This window comes from Lissotriton helveticus, chromosome 10 (assembly GCF_964261635.1).
Source record: "Lissotriton helveticus chromosome 10, aLisHel1.1, whole genome shotgun sequence".
In the NCBI taxonomy this organism is placed as follows: Eukaryota; Metazoa; Chordata; class Amphibia; order Caudata; family Salamandridae; genus Lissotriton; species Lissotriton helveticus.
This window is the reverse complement of record NC_136071.1, coordinates 991,747,330-991,761,884: the sequence shown is the minus strand read 5'-3', so window position 1 is coordinate 991,761,884 and position 14,555 is coordinate 991,747,330. Positions and strand designations below refer to the sequence as shown.

The 14,555-nt window shown below is 47.5% G+C and overlaps 1 protein-coding gene across 3 annotated transcripts in view; it reads left to right on the top strand.

Moving 5' to 3' along the window:
• LOC144784709 (ATP-dependent translocase ABCB1-like) overlaps positions 1-14,555 on the top strand; it is a 916,046-nt gene that overhangs the window by 616,440 nt on the left and 285,051 nt on the right. The window lies entirely within an intron of this gene.

The window sequence follows — 14,555 nt, the reverse complement described above, 5'->3', positions numbered from 1 at the left end:
TCATAAGTACATTTTCAATTCTTCAAGCTGTACACCATAATTACGTTAAATATATAAAATGGACTTATTGTTTTTAAGTATTAAGGATTTTTTTTATTGGTATCAGATGTGGTACAAGAACACATTAAAAAACGTTTCGAAAATTAGAAGCGAAAACACCAGCAGGAAAAGAAAAAATAGGCAAAGGAAAGAAAAGAAAGAAAAACAACAAAAAAGGAAAAAATAAAGTATAAGAACCAAAATATATCAGAGTTCCCAATAGCTAAATACATAGCTAAACTCTATGGGCCGGATGTAGGTCGGTCGGTAACGGCCGAAAATCGGTATTTTCGGCCGTTACCGACCGGTATTAACCAAATGGTATGTAGGGCCACATATTTTACAGATTCGGTAAATTTACCGATCGGTAAATTTACCGAATCTGTAAAATACCGAATCGGTATTTTTACCTATTCGATAATTTTGATATGTAGGTGGGACTCTTCTGAGTCCCACAACCCTTACCGAATCTGTATTTTACCATCAAATATATTTGATGGTAAAATACCGAATCCGGTGTGCATGCACATGTGTGCATGCACACCTGTGCCATATGACAGGCAGACCTGCCCTTAGGGAAGGTATGCCTGCCACATGGCACCCGAGCCTCTTTTGGGGGTGCCAGAGGGTGTCAAAGTGACACCCCCTGCACCCTTGTGGAAATCTGTATTTACCGATTCGGTAAATACCGAATCGGTAATGCCCATTCATTCCTATGGGCTGCAAAGCCCATAGGAATGAATGGCCATTACCGGTCGGTATTTACCGAATCGGTAAATACAGATTTTTACCGAATTGGTAAAAGGAACATCTGGATGTTCCTACATGTCCCCCATTCTTATTTACCGATTTTTAATTACCGAATCGGTAAAATTCGGTATTTAAAAATCGGTAAATAAGTCCTACCTACATCTGGCCCTATATATCATGAGTCGTATCACATATTCATAAACCATGAAAGGGGTGGAAAATCAATGAATTGAAACACATAAAAGTCTCTAACATTAAGAGATGGGTGATCAGATTAGATTTATGCATTTTGGCTCCTAAGCCAGAGAATTGCACCCTCAGTCTCGCACCAAGTAATGCCCACCACTGATAGACTATGGGAAATGCAATATCCTTCCATTCCCTGGCAATACATGAGTGAGCTATGATCTTTACAACCGACATAGCTACAGACATATATTGGACCGTGTTTTCTTTCCAGCATATCACAGTTTCTCTAATACTTAGCTGTACATGTCCTTCATATAGTAATGTCCTTCATATAGTTTCCCTCTGTTTTTCATACTTTTGCACAATTTTCAGTCAGCGCCAGGATGCTCCTTCCGGAGCGATTGTTTGCGCTTTAGAAATATACAAAAATATAAATATAAAAATAATATAAAATACATCAGCCTGCAAGAACTGAGAAACATGCTGAGCTATATCGTCCCAGTATTGCGTTAAGAGAGGCAACCAGCAAATGTATGAACTATGGGGTGGATTATGATGGAGGACGGACCTGCGTCCGTCCGCTACCCCCGAGGTGGAGGGACCGTCTGCAGGGGCAGCGGCGTTCACTCCGTTGGAATTAGGATGTGACCGCCACCCTGGCGGTCACATCCCGTATATTTAACATTGCGGCGGGTGCTGCATTAAGCAGCACCCGACGCAAAGTTAAAAATGCATTCGTGCATTTGCATGCACAAAGCGGCAGGCACCACGCGGTGCCTGCCGCATTGTGCATGCAACTGCAGGGGGGTACCATAGGTACCCCCCACTTGCACTCCCCACCCCCCTCAACCTGGGGTCCGCAACGGGCCCCCAAAGCAGGAACCGTATGCCTTTTCATGTCGGCATTGCCGCCACGGAAAGGCATTCCTCCCAGGCCTGATAGACACCGCCACCATATCAGGCCTTTTCCGCTGCGGTCACCTTGCGACCGCCGCAGAAAAGCAGCAAACGGTCTTCCCCTCCGCCACGGTCCCCCCCGCCATTGTAATATGACGGGGAGAAGAAAGGTGGCGGACGGGCAAGGATGGCGGACGGATCGTCACCGCCTGCATGGCGGTGGCGATCCGTCCGCCATCCTAATGGACCCCTATGTCTGCAGCACATAATTCAAACCTTGGGCAACCGTTACTGTTGCCAGTCTTATTGAGACTCCATTTACCTACCTTTTCTGCTGTCTGCTGTGCTGTATGATAGAACACTCTGAGGGCTCTAAATTGTTGCACCATCAGGTTAATGGAGACGACAGAGAAGTCGAATATTTCGAGGGAACCCTTACTATCTAATGCCTGGACAGGCTCCATTTTTGTGCAAGATCGTCCTTTTTAGGTCTCGCGACCTATCAATGCGCGCAAGCGCATTGAGCGGAGCGAGAATTCAAGTGCTCAAAAAGCTCGTCAAACCAAGGGCTTTTTGCTGCGTTTTTTTTTTTAGTTCACGTGAATCACGTGAACAAACAAGCACGCGCATCAGCCTCCCTCCCTCTCCCCGCACACAGCCTTACTTGGATTTCTCCTCCCCCTACAGGCTTCCCCTGCCAGCAGCATTTGCCATCACGGCCGCAGGCCGTGACTTCAAACGGTTCCATTTGCTCCTGCCTCCCCGCCCACTGGTTCACACTTCACTGGTCTCACATCAAAGGCATCAGCCTCCCACAGGCTTCCCTCCCCGCCCCCCCCCCCCCCAACGTCCTCTTTGGCTCCTTAACGTCTGCCCTCTCCCCCCACCCCCCTCCCTGTTCCTTTTCGTGTTCTTCCATGGTTTCTCTTCTTTTCTTGCTTCCTGCTCACTTTGAAATTTTCATTTCCCCCCTTTTCCTTCCTCCTCTAATTCTCCCTTATGGTGCTTTCCTCCATAGCTAATATTTTCTCCTTGTTTTCCACCCACATTCTCCATTTCTCCTTCCTGCTGCCTGTATTTCACAGCCCCTCCTAAGAGGTTGCGGGGAAGAAATGCCGTGTAACATGCTGGCCGCTTCAGCAGGCTTGTGCCGTATTTTTTTTAATCAACACAGCGCCCACTTATCTGCTGGGTGCTACCATCGAGCCTGCCCAGCCCCACTCATGATGTATGACTGACATGCTAGCAGTAAATCTCTGTCCGGATTTGCGTCCCAGCTCCGATAATTTTTTGTTAAATTGGGAGTGTCAAGGTGCATTTACAATGAACATGGAGGAGAGACAGAATGAAAACAAGCATTGGCATAGCCAATAGGTCTCGCTTTTGGGACCTTCAAAGTATTTAGTTATGCAGCACGATATCCTTGGTGCAACAACAACTGTTGCATGGCTAAACACTTATAAGATCCCAAGGGCGAGACCTATTGGCTATGCCAATGCTTGTTATATGTGGTCATCAGATGACAGAGTATCTAAATAGTAAGTCTACTGTATCCCGAATGTATATATGATGAGAGGTCTGGAAAATTGCTGATGATCCTGCTTACATACCTGAATCAGGAGATATTTTAAAAAGTCATTATGGGAAGCCCATATTCACGCTAGAGCACAGCAAAGGTGCTAAAACCTTCATGATCGAATAACTGCTCTGCAACTTTAATCCCACTGGAGTACTAAGATTTAGCGACACCGTCCTGAAAACAATCATTGTCAAAGCAAATGGTTCTCATTATAGGAACAGTTATTGTCTTGGTCAATGTCTTTTAGCCACGTTGTATAGCAGGACAGCTGCTGTTAATCATGACTGAAAGTCATGAAAAAAAATGCTAGGCCATAGTCAGCGCTGTACACCACATAACACTTTTTGATTTACTGGACAGGTTGGCCAAGCCAGCACAATACAGTACGGGGTGGATGGCATTTGGAGGGAATGTCAAGAAGCAACACAATTGGGGGAATAGGGGATTTGAGAAATACAAAATGGGAGGGGATGAAGGGCAGTGCATCAGCCAAGCCTTGAAAATATTTGCTGTGTAAAACATACAACACACGTAAATTATGAAAAGTTTCTTAAAAAACTCAAAAAAGTGTCCTCATAAGGCACATTAGGGCACAGAACGGAAAAGTACTTCTGTGATACTGGTATTCTGAATCTACATATTTGAAAGCCCTTTCATACACGATAATGAAGAAAATAGTGTATTGGTGAAATAACATTTTTGACCAAGAGCACAGTGGGGAAGTGGGGAAGGCGAGATTTATCAAGGTTTTTTAGTTTCACGCTGTACAAAGCAGCCAGGAAATAGTTATCTATGTGCCTTTCCTTATATCAAGGCTTTGTTTTTACCTGTTATTTGAGTTTTCTGCAGTTTTTAAATTCAGTGCAGGCCCTACCAAAAGCCAAGCACTTTACATGACCAATAGTTACATTGCACAAGCTCATACATTGTATTGGCTTGGGGAGATTAAGTGATGTGCCCAGAATCACAGGATGTTGAGCCGACACTGAGACTCGAACTTAGTTTCCCAGTTCCACACTAAAGCACACAAAGATACAAGCAAATACTCTATTTGTTGTAGCTGAAGTAATGCAAACACTGGGAAAAGTCTTGGAGGCCCCATTATGCATTGTCATTCTTTGCGCCCGGCACACCTTTTAAAACAGGCGCCGGGTGCAAACAATGACAATGTGCCCAATTATGGTCAATTTGCTGCCCGAGGGCAGCAGTAAACTCATTGTGAAAACACGGAGCGTGTTTTTACAGTACAGGAAGCATTAGAAATCCCCTTGCAGGCAGGTGCAGTCAGTGACTGCACCCGCCTGCAAGGGGATGTTTCTCCCCCCCAGAGGGTTGCTGTTAGGGGGCACACTCAGTGTGCCACCTAGAAGGTGGCACACTGTGAGTGTGTCCCATGGCAGCTTCTTTGCCTCTGCACCCGCATCTGTAATATTTGCTTGGGCGCAGAGGCAAAGAAATGTCCTCATTTGCCTAGGGCACGCCTCTATGCAAATGAGGGGACGCCACCTGATGGTGGTGCTGGTGCTTTAAGTGTTCCGGTGCTATTGGTATTACTGAAGAGGATGCACAAGCGGGTGCGCCCCCTTCTGAAATCCCAAAGTGACCTGGGGATGCGCAAAGTGTGGGCAAATGCCCTTTGCGTCCCCGGGGTATTTATTGTAATACGACCCCAGATTGGTGGTGTCTCCAGAAAGAGAACTGTAATTTTCTGCAAGGTAAAATACGTCCATAGTATTATTATTTTTCTAATTGTGTGCTAAAAGTGCTCTCTCTCTCTCTCTCTCTCTCTCTCTCTCTCTCTCTCTCTGTAGAGAGAGCACACAATTTGAAAAATAATAATACTATGGACGTATTTTACCTTGCAGAAAATTACAGTTCTCTTTCTGGAGACACCACCAATCTGGGGTCGTATTACAATAAATACCCCGGGGACGCAAAGGGCATTTGCGCACACTTTGCGCATCCCCAGGTCACTTTGGGATTTCAGAAGGGGGCGCACACGCTTGTGCATCCTCCACAGAGAGCGAGAGAGAGAGAGAGAGAGAGAGAGAGAGCACTTTTAGCACACAATTAGAAAAATATTAATAATATGGACGTATTTTACCTTGCAGAAAATTACAGTTCTCTTTCTGGAGACACCACCAATCTGGGGTCGTATTACAATAAATACCCCGGGGACGCAAAGGGCATTTGCGCACACTTTGCACATCCCCAGGTCACTTTCGGATTTCAGAAGGGGGCGCACACGTTTGTGCATCCCCTTCAGTAATACCAATAGCACCGGAACACTTAAAGCACCAGCACCACCATCAGGTGGCGTCCCCTCATTTGCATAGGGGGCGTGCCCTAGGCAAATGAGGACATTTCTTTGCCTCTGCGCCCAAGCAAATATTACAGATGCGGGTGCAGAGGCAAAGAAGCTGTCATGGGACACACTCACAGTGTGCCACCTTCTAGGTGGCACACTGAGTGTGCCCCCTAACAGCAACCCTCTGGGGGGGGAGAAACATCCCCTTGCAGGCGGGTGTAGTCACTGACTGCAGAGAGAGAGAGAGTGAGAGAGAGAGAGAGAGAGAGCACTTTTAGCACACAATTAGAAAAATAATAATACTATGGACGTATTTTACCTTGCAGAAAATTACAGTTCTCTTTCTGGAGACATCCCCAATCTGGGGTCGTATTACAATAAATACCCCGGGGACGCAAAGGGCATTTGCGCACACTTTGCGCATCCCCAGGTAACTTTGGGATTTCAGAAGGGGGCGCACACGCTTCTACAGAGAGAGAGAGAGAGAGAGAGAGAGAGAGACCTCCGGGTTTTGGCTTGAAAATGTTGCCTTGTTTCACAAAGTGAAATTGTGGAGGCCAGCGCATGTGGTGTGTAGCGGAGCTAAAAACTAAAATGATCCAGGAGTAGCTGCTGACAGATGTACACAAAATGGAACCACCACATAACCAGCACTCCTTCCGCTCTGTTCCCTGTCTGAGAGGCTGCTTGGAAAACACAAAAGATGCTAAAAGGAATAAAATGAAAACCAGAAATCAGAACAGCACCAGACCGTTCCCAGCAAGAGGTTTGCGGGAGAGCAAATTTCTTCCACTAAAACTGTTTTCAGATTCACTTACACAGCACAGACAACAAGCATTGGCATAGCCAATAGGTCTCGCCTTTGGGACCTTATAGTGTTTAGCCATGCAACACTTGATGTTGTTGCACCAAGGATATTGTACTTGATAACTAAACACTTATAAGATCCCACAGGGGAGAAGTATTGGCTATGCTAATGCTTGTTTTTTTTGGGTTTTTTTAAGTACAAGCAGTGCTATCAGGCTCCAGCTGACACTTGGTCAACTGCATCCCATGTAGACGCTGCAGCCATCTTTGAATTGTTTTAAAACCAATTCAAAAGCGGTCGCCACTGAATGTGAATTCCTGTCTCAACGGTGAGATTGTTCTCCTGCTTCCCAATTCTATTAAATACAAATTAAGTGAAAAGAATATCCCTTTCTGAGCTGCACGGCTCGGCCTACCCACGTTTCACGCACAGATTTGAAATATTGATGGGTTGGGTTTCCCGGAATTCAACTGGTTGAGAGGTAGAGAGGTGTAGAGAGATAGAGAGGTGTAGAGAGGTAGAGAGATGTAGAGAGGTAAAGAGATGAGAGAGGTGTAGAGAGGTAGAGAGGTGTAGAGAGGTAGAGAGGTGGAGGTGTGGAGAGAGGTTGAGAGAGGCAGAGGGAGATAGAGAGAGTGGTAGAGGTAAAGAGAGTTAGAGAGAGTGGTAGAGGTAGAGAGGGGTAGAGAGGTAGAGAGGTGTAGAGAGGTGCAGAGCGGTGTAGAGAGGTGCAGATAGAGGTGTAGAGAGGTGTAGAGAGAGGTAGAGGTGTAGAGAGAGGTAGAGGTAGAGAGGTGTAGAGAGGTAGAGAGAGGTAGAGAGGTGTAGAGAGAGATAGAGGTAGAGGTAGAGAGATAGAGGTGGAGAGGTAGAGAGAGATAGAGTGCTAGAGAGCGGTAGAGAGGTAGAAAGAGGTAGAGAGAGAGAGAGAGACAGGTAGAGAGGTGGAGAGAGAGGTAGAGCGGTAGAGAGAGAGGTAGAGGTAGAGGTAGAGGTAGAGTTAGAGAGGTAGAGGTAGAGAGGTGTAGAGAGATAGAGAGGTAGAGGGACAGAGTTGTAAAGAGGTATAGAGGTGTAGAGAAGAGTAGAGAGGTGTAGAGAGGTAGAGAGGTGTTTAGAGAGGTAGAGGCGGAGAGGTGTAGAGAGGTAGAGAGGTGTAGAGAGGTAAAGGCAGAGAGGTGTAGAGAGGTAGAGAGGTAGATAGGTAGATGTAGAGGTAGAGAGGTGTAGAGAGGTAGAGAGGTGTAGAGAGGTAGGGAGGTGTAGAGAGGTGTAGAGAGGTAGAGAGGTGTAGGGAGGTAGGGAGATGTAGAGAGGTAGAGGTAGAGAGGTGTAGAGAGGTAGAGCTAGAGAGCTGCAGAGAGGTAGAGAGGTGTAGAGATGTAGAGAGGTGTAGAGAGGTAGAGAGGTGGAGAGAGGTGGAGGTGTAGAGAGAGGTAGAGAGAGTTAGAGAGAGAGGTAGAGAGAGGTAGAGAACGGGTAGAGAGGTGTATAGAGGTAGAGGGAGAGGTAGAGGTGGAGAGGTAGAGAGGTAGATATAGAGAGATAGAGGTAGAGAGAGGTAGAGAGAGAGAGGTAGAGAGAGAGAGAGAGGTAGAGAGAGAGAGAGAGGTAGAGAGAGAGAGAGAGAGAGAGAGAGAGAGGTAGAGAGAGAGAGAGAGGTAGAGAGAGACAGAGAGGTAGGGAGAGAGAGAGAGAGATAGAGAGAGAGAGAGAGAGAGAGGTTGAGAGGTAGAGAGGTGGAGGTGTAGAGAGAGCTCGAGAGAGGTAGGGAGGTGTAGGGGTAGCGAGAGGTAGAGAAAGTTAGAGCGAGAGAGGTGTAGAGATGTGTAGAGAGGTGTAGAGATATGTAGAGAGGTGTAGAGAGGCGTAGAGAGGTGTAGGGAGGTAGAGAGGTGGAGGTGTAGAGAGAGGTAAAGAGAGTTAGAGAGAGAGGTAGAGAGAGAGGTAGAGAGAGGTAGAGAGGTGTAGAGAGGTAGAGAGGTGTAGAGAGGCAGAGAGGTATAGAGAGGTGTAGAGAGGTGGAGAGGTGTAGAGAGGTAGAGAGGTAGAGAGGAAGAGGTGTGGAGAGAGGTAGAGAGGAATAAAGAGATTGGTAGAGGTAGAGCGAGTTAGAGAGAGTGGTAGAGGTAGAGAGAGGTACAGAGAGAGGTAGAGAGGTAGAGAGTTAGAAAGGTGTAGAGAGGTGCAGAGAGAGGTGTAGAGAGGTGTAGAGAGAGGTAGAGGCGTAGAGAGAGGTAGAGGTAGAGAGGTGTAGAGAGGTAGAGAGGTGTAGAGATGTGGAGAGGCGTAAAGAGGTGTAGAGAGAGGTAGAGAGGTAGAGATGGAGAGGGAGAGAGATAGAGAGAGGTAGAGAGGTGGAGAGAGAGGTAGAGCGGTAGAGAGAGAGTTAGAGATAGAGTTAGAGAGGTAGACGAAGAGAGATGTAGAGTGGTAGAGAGGTGTAGAGAGATAGAGAGGTTGAGGGACAGAGTTGTAGAGAGGTAGAGAAGTGTAGAGAAGTGTAGAGAGGTGTAGAGAGGTGTAGAGGTGTAGAGGGAGAGAGTTCTAGAGAGGTGTAGAGAGGTAGAGAGGTGTTGAGAGGTAGAGAGGTAGAGGTAAAGAGGTGCAGAGAGGTGTAGAGAGGTAGAGAGGTGTAGAGAGGTGGAGAGAGGTAGAGAGAGAGGTAGAGGTAGAGAGGTAGTGAGGTGTAGAGAGGTAGAGAGGTGTATAGAGGTAGAGGTAGAGGTAGAGGTAGAGGGAGAGGTAGAGGTGGAGTGGTAGAGAGGTAGAGGTAGAGAGAGAGGTAGAGAGAGAGAGATAAAGAGGTAGAGGTAGAGAGAGTGAGGTAGAGAGAGAGGTAGAGAGAGAGAGAGGTAGAGAGAGAGAGAGGTAGAGAGAGCGACAGAGAGAGGTAGAGAGAGAGAGAGAGAGAGAGATGAAGGTGTAGAGAGAGGTAGGAAGGTGGAGGGGTAGAGAGAGGTAGGGAGAGGTAGACAAAGTTAGAGAGAGTGAGGTAGAGAGGTGTAGAGAAGTGTACAGAGGTGTAAAGAGGTGTAAAGAGGTGTAGAGAGAGAGAGGTTGAGAGGTAGAGAGGTGGAGGTGTAGAGAGAGCTAGAGAGAGGTAGAGAGGTGTAGGGGTAGAGAGAGGTAGAGAAAGTTAGAGAGAGAGAGGCATAGAAATGTGTAGAGAGGTGTAGAGGTGGAGGTGTAGAGAGAGGTAAAGAGAGTTAGAGAGAGAGGTAGAGAGAGAGGTAGAGAGAGGTAGAGAGGTGTAGAGAGGTAGAGAGGTGTAGAGAGCCAGAGAGGTGTAGAGAGGTGTAGAGAGGTGTAGAGAGGTAGAGAGGTAGAGAGGAAGAGATGTGGAGAGAGGTAGAGAGAGATAGAGAGGAATAGAGAGATTGGCAGAGGTAGAGCGAGTTAGAGAGAGTGGTAGAGGTAGAGAGAGGTAGAGAGGTAGAGAGTTAGAAGGTGTATAGAGGTGCAGAGAGAGGTGTATAGAGGTGTAGAGAGAGGTAGAGTGTAGAGAGAGGTAGAGGTAGAAAGGTGTAGAGAGGTAGAGAGGTGTAGAGATGTAGAGAGGTGTGTAAAGAGGTGTAGAGAGAGATAGAGGTAGAGAGGTAGAGATGGAGAGGGAGAGAGATAGAGAGCGGTAGAGTGGTCGAGAGAGAGAGAGGTAGAGAGGTGGAGAGAGAGGTAGAGCGGTAGAGAGAGAGGTAGAGGTAGAGTTAGAGAGGTAGACGTAGAGAGATGTAGAGTGGTAGAGAGGTGTAGAGAGAGAGAGAGGTTGAGGGACAGAGTTGTAGAGAGGTAGAGAAGTGTAGAGAAGTGTAGAGAGGTGTAGAGAGGTGTAGAGGTGTAGAGGGAGAGAGTTCTAGAGAGGTGTAGAGAGGTATAGGGGTGTTGAGAGGTAGAGAGGTAGAGGTAAAGAGGTGCAGAGAGGTGTAGAGAGGTAGAGAGGTGGAGAGAGGTGGAGAGAGGTAGAGAGAGAGGTAGAGGTAGAGAGGTAGTGAGGTGTAGAGAGGTAGAGAGGTGTATAGAGCTAGAGGTAGAGGTAGAAGTGTAGTGGTAGAGAGGTAGAAGTAGAGAGAGAAGTAGGGAGAGAGAGAGAGAGAGAGAGAGAGAGAGAGAGAGAGTTGAGAGGTGTAGAGAGGTAGAGAGGTGTGGAGAGGTGTGGAGAGGTAGAGAGGTGGAGGTGTAGAGAGAGCTAGAGAGAGGTAGGGAGGTGTAGGGGTAGCGAGAGGTAGAGAAAGTTAGAGCGAGAGAGGTGTAGAGATGTGTAGAGAGGTGTAGAGATATGTAGAGAGGTGTAGAGAGGCGTAGAGAGGTGTAGGGAGGTAGAGAGGTGGAGGTGTAGAGAGAGGTAAAGAGAGTTAGAGAGAGAGGTAGAGAGAGAGGTAGAGAGAGGTAGAGAGGTGTAGAGAGGTAGAGAGGTGTAGAGAGGCAGAGAGGTATAGAGAGGTGTAGAGAGGTGGAGAGGTGTAGAGAGGTAGAGAGGTAGAGAGGAAGAGGTGTGGAGAGAGGTAGAGAGGAATAAAGAGATTGGTAGAGGTAGAGCGAGTTAGAGAGAGTGGTAGAGGTAGAGAGAGGTACAGAGAGAGGTAGAGAGGTAGAGAGTTAGAAAGGTGTAGAGAGGTGCAGAGAGAGGTGTATAGAGGTGTAGAGAGAGGTAGAGGCGTAGAGAGAGGTAGAGGTAGAGAGGTGTAGAGAGGTAGAGAGGTGTAGAGATGTGGAGAGGCGTAAAGAGGTGTAGAGAGAGGTAGAGAGGTAGAGATGGAGAGGGAGAGAGATAGAGAGAGGTAGAGAGGTGGAGAGAGAGGTAGAGTGGTAGAGAGAGAGTTAGAGATAGAGTTAGAGAGGTAGACGAAGAGAGATGTAGAGTGGTAGAGAGGTGTAGAGAGATAGAGAGGTTGAGGGACAGAGTTGTAGAGAGGTAGAGAAGTGTAGAGAAGTGTAGAGAGGTGTAGAGAGGTGTAGAGGTGTAGAGGGAGAGAGTTCTAGAGAGGTGTAGAGAGGTAGAGAGGTGTTGAGAGGTAGAGAGGTAGAGGTAAAGAGGTGCAGAGAGGTGTAGAGAGGTAGAGAGGTGTAGAGAGGTGGAGAGAGGTAGAGAGAGAGGTAGAGGTAGAGAGGTAGTGAGGTGTAGAGAGGTAGAGAGGTGTATAGAGGTAGAGGTAGAGGTAGAGGTAGAGGTAGAGGGAGAGGTAGAGGTGGAGTGGTAGAGAGGTAGAGGTAGAGAGAGAGGTAGAGAGAGAGAGATAAAGAGGTAGAGGTAGAGAGAGTGAGGTAGAGAGAGAGGTAGAGAGAGAGAGAGGTAGAGAGAGAGAGAGGTAGAGAGAGCGACAGAGAGAGGTAGAGAGAGAGAGAGAGAGAGAGATGAAGGTGTAGAGAGAGGTAGGAAGGTGGAGGGGTAGAGAGAGGTAGGGAGAGGTAGACAAAGTTAGAGAGAGTGAGGTAGAGAGGTGTAGAGAAGTGTACAGAGGTGTAAAGAGGTGTAAAGAGGTGTAGAGAGTTGGAGGTATAGAGAGAGGTAGAGAGAGAGGAAGAGAGAGAGGTAGAGAGAGGTAGAGAGGTAGAGAGAGGTAGAGAGGTTGAGGTGGAGAGGTAGAGGTGGAGGGGTAGAGAGGTAGAGGTGGAGAGGTAGAGGGGTAGAGGTTGAGAAAGAGGAAGAGAGAGAGGTAGAAGTAAAGGTAAAGAGAGATATAGGTAGAGAGAGAGATAGTGAGTGAGAGAGAGAGGTAGAGAAGGATAGGTAGGGAGAGGTAGAGAGAGAGAGAGAGAGGTAGAGAGAGAGGTAGAGAGAGCTAGAGGGTGATAGAGAGGTAGAGAGAGGCAGAGAGAGTGAGGTAGAGTTAGAGAGGTAGAGAGGTAGAGGTAGAGAGGTAGAGAGAGAGGTAGAAAGGTCGATAGGTAGAAAGGTAGAGGCAGAGAGAGGTAGAGGTAGAGAGAGAGAGGTAGAGAAAGGTAGAGAGAGAGAGAGGTAGAGAGAGGTAGAGCGGTAGAGAGAGAGGTGAAGCAGTAGAGGTAGAGCGAGAGAGGTAGCGAGGTAGAGAGAGAGGTAGAGAGAGAGAGTTAGAGAGAGGTAGAGAGAGCGATAGAGAGGTAGAAAGAGGCAGAGAGAGAGAGGTAGAGTTAGAGAGGTAGAGTTAGAGAGGTAAAGTTAAAGAGATAGAGAGGTAGAGGTAGAGAGGTAGAAAGGTAGAGGTAGAGAGAGGTAGAGGTAGAGAGACGTTGGGAGAAAGGTAGAGAGTTAGAGAAAGGTAAAGTGGTAGAGAGAGAGGTAGAGAGAGAGAGAGGTAGAGAGATAGAGAGAGAGGTAGAGAGATAGCAGTAGAGAGAGGTAGAGAGAGGTAGAGAGTAATGAGACAGAGGGGTAGAGAGAGATAGGTAGAGAGAGAGAGGGGTAGAGGTAGAGAGGCAGAGTTAGAGAGGTAAAAAGGAAGAGGTAGAGAGAGGTAGAGGTAGAGAGAGAGAGAGGGAGAGAGGGAGAGGTAGCAAGGTAGAGAGTGAGAGGGAGAGTTAGAGAGAGAGCAGTAGAGAGAGAGGTTGAGAGAGAGGTAGAGAGAGGTAGAGGTAGAGAGAGAGAGGTAGAAAGGTAGAGGTAGAGGTAGAGAGAGGTAGAGGTAGAGAGAGAGAGGTAGAGAGGAAGAGGCAGAGAGAGGTAGAGAGAGAGAGAGGTAGAGAGAGAGAGGGGTAGAGAGAGCGAGAGGTAGAGGTAGAGAGAGAGAGAGAGAGAGAGAGAGAGGTAGAGAGGTAGAGGTAGAGAGGTAGAGAGAGAGGTAGAAAGGTAGAGAGGTAGAAAGGTAGAGGCAGAGAGAGGTAGAGGTAGAGAGAGAGAGGTAGAGAGGGAGATAGGTAGAGAGAGGTAGAGCGGTAGAGAGAGAGTTGAAGCAGTAGAGGTAGAGAGAGAGAGGTAGCGAGGTAGAGAGAGAGGTAGAGAGAGAGAGTTAGAGAGAGGTAGAGAGAGATAGAGAGCAATAGAGAGGTAGGAAGAGGCAGAGAGAGAGGTAGAGTTAGAGAGGTAGAGTTAGAGAGGTAAAGTCAAAGCGGTAGAGGTAGAGAGGTAGAGGTAGAGAGGTAGAAAGGTAGAGGTAGAGAGAGGTAGAGGTAGAGAGACGTTGGGAGAAAGGTAGAGAGTTAGAGAAAGGTAAAGTGGTAGAGAGAGAGGTAGAGAGATAGAGAGAGAGGTAGAGAGATAGCAGTAGAGAGAGGTAGAGAGAGGTAGAGAGTAATGAGACAGAGAGGTAGAGAGAGATAGATAGAGAGAGAGAGGTAGAGGTAGAGAGGCAGAGGTAGAGAGGTAAAAAGGAAGAGGTACAGAGAGGTAGAGGTAGAGAGGGAGGGAGGGAGAGGCAGAGAGGTAGAGAGTGAGATTGAGAGTTAGAGAGGGAGAGAGAGGTAGAGAGAGGTAGAGGTAGAGGGAGAGGTAGAGAGAGGTAGAGGTAGAGAGGGAGAGGTAGAAAGGTAGAGGTAGAGAGAGGTAGAGGTAGAGAGAGAGGTAGAGAGGAAGAGGTAGAGAGAGGTAGAGAGAGAGAGAGAGGTAGAGAGAGAGAGAGGTAGAGAGAGCGAGAGGTAGAGAGAGAGAGAGAGAGAGAGAGAGAGGTAGAGAGGTAGAGAGAGCTAGAGAGTTAGGGAGAGAGGTAGAGCAGTAGGGAGAGAGGTAGAGAGAGAGAAGTAGAGAGAGAGAGGTAGAGAGAGGGAGCTAGAAATGTAGAGGTAGAGAGAGAGGTAGAAAGGTAGCGGTAGAACGTAGAGAGAGGTAGAGGTAGAGAGAGAGAGGTAGAGAGAGGTAGAGAGATAGGTAGAAAGGTAGAGGTAGAAAGGTAGAGAGAGGTAGAGGCAGAGAGAGAGAGAGGTAGAGAGAGGTAGAGAGAGGTAGAGAAAGAGAGATAGGTAGAGAGAGGTAGAGAGGTAGAGAGAGAGGTAGAGTGGTAGAGAGAGAGCGAGGTAGAGGGAGATAGAGAGAGAGGTAGAGAAGTAGAGAGAGAGAGCTAGAGAGGTAGAGAGAG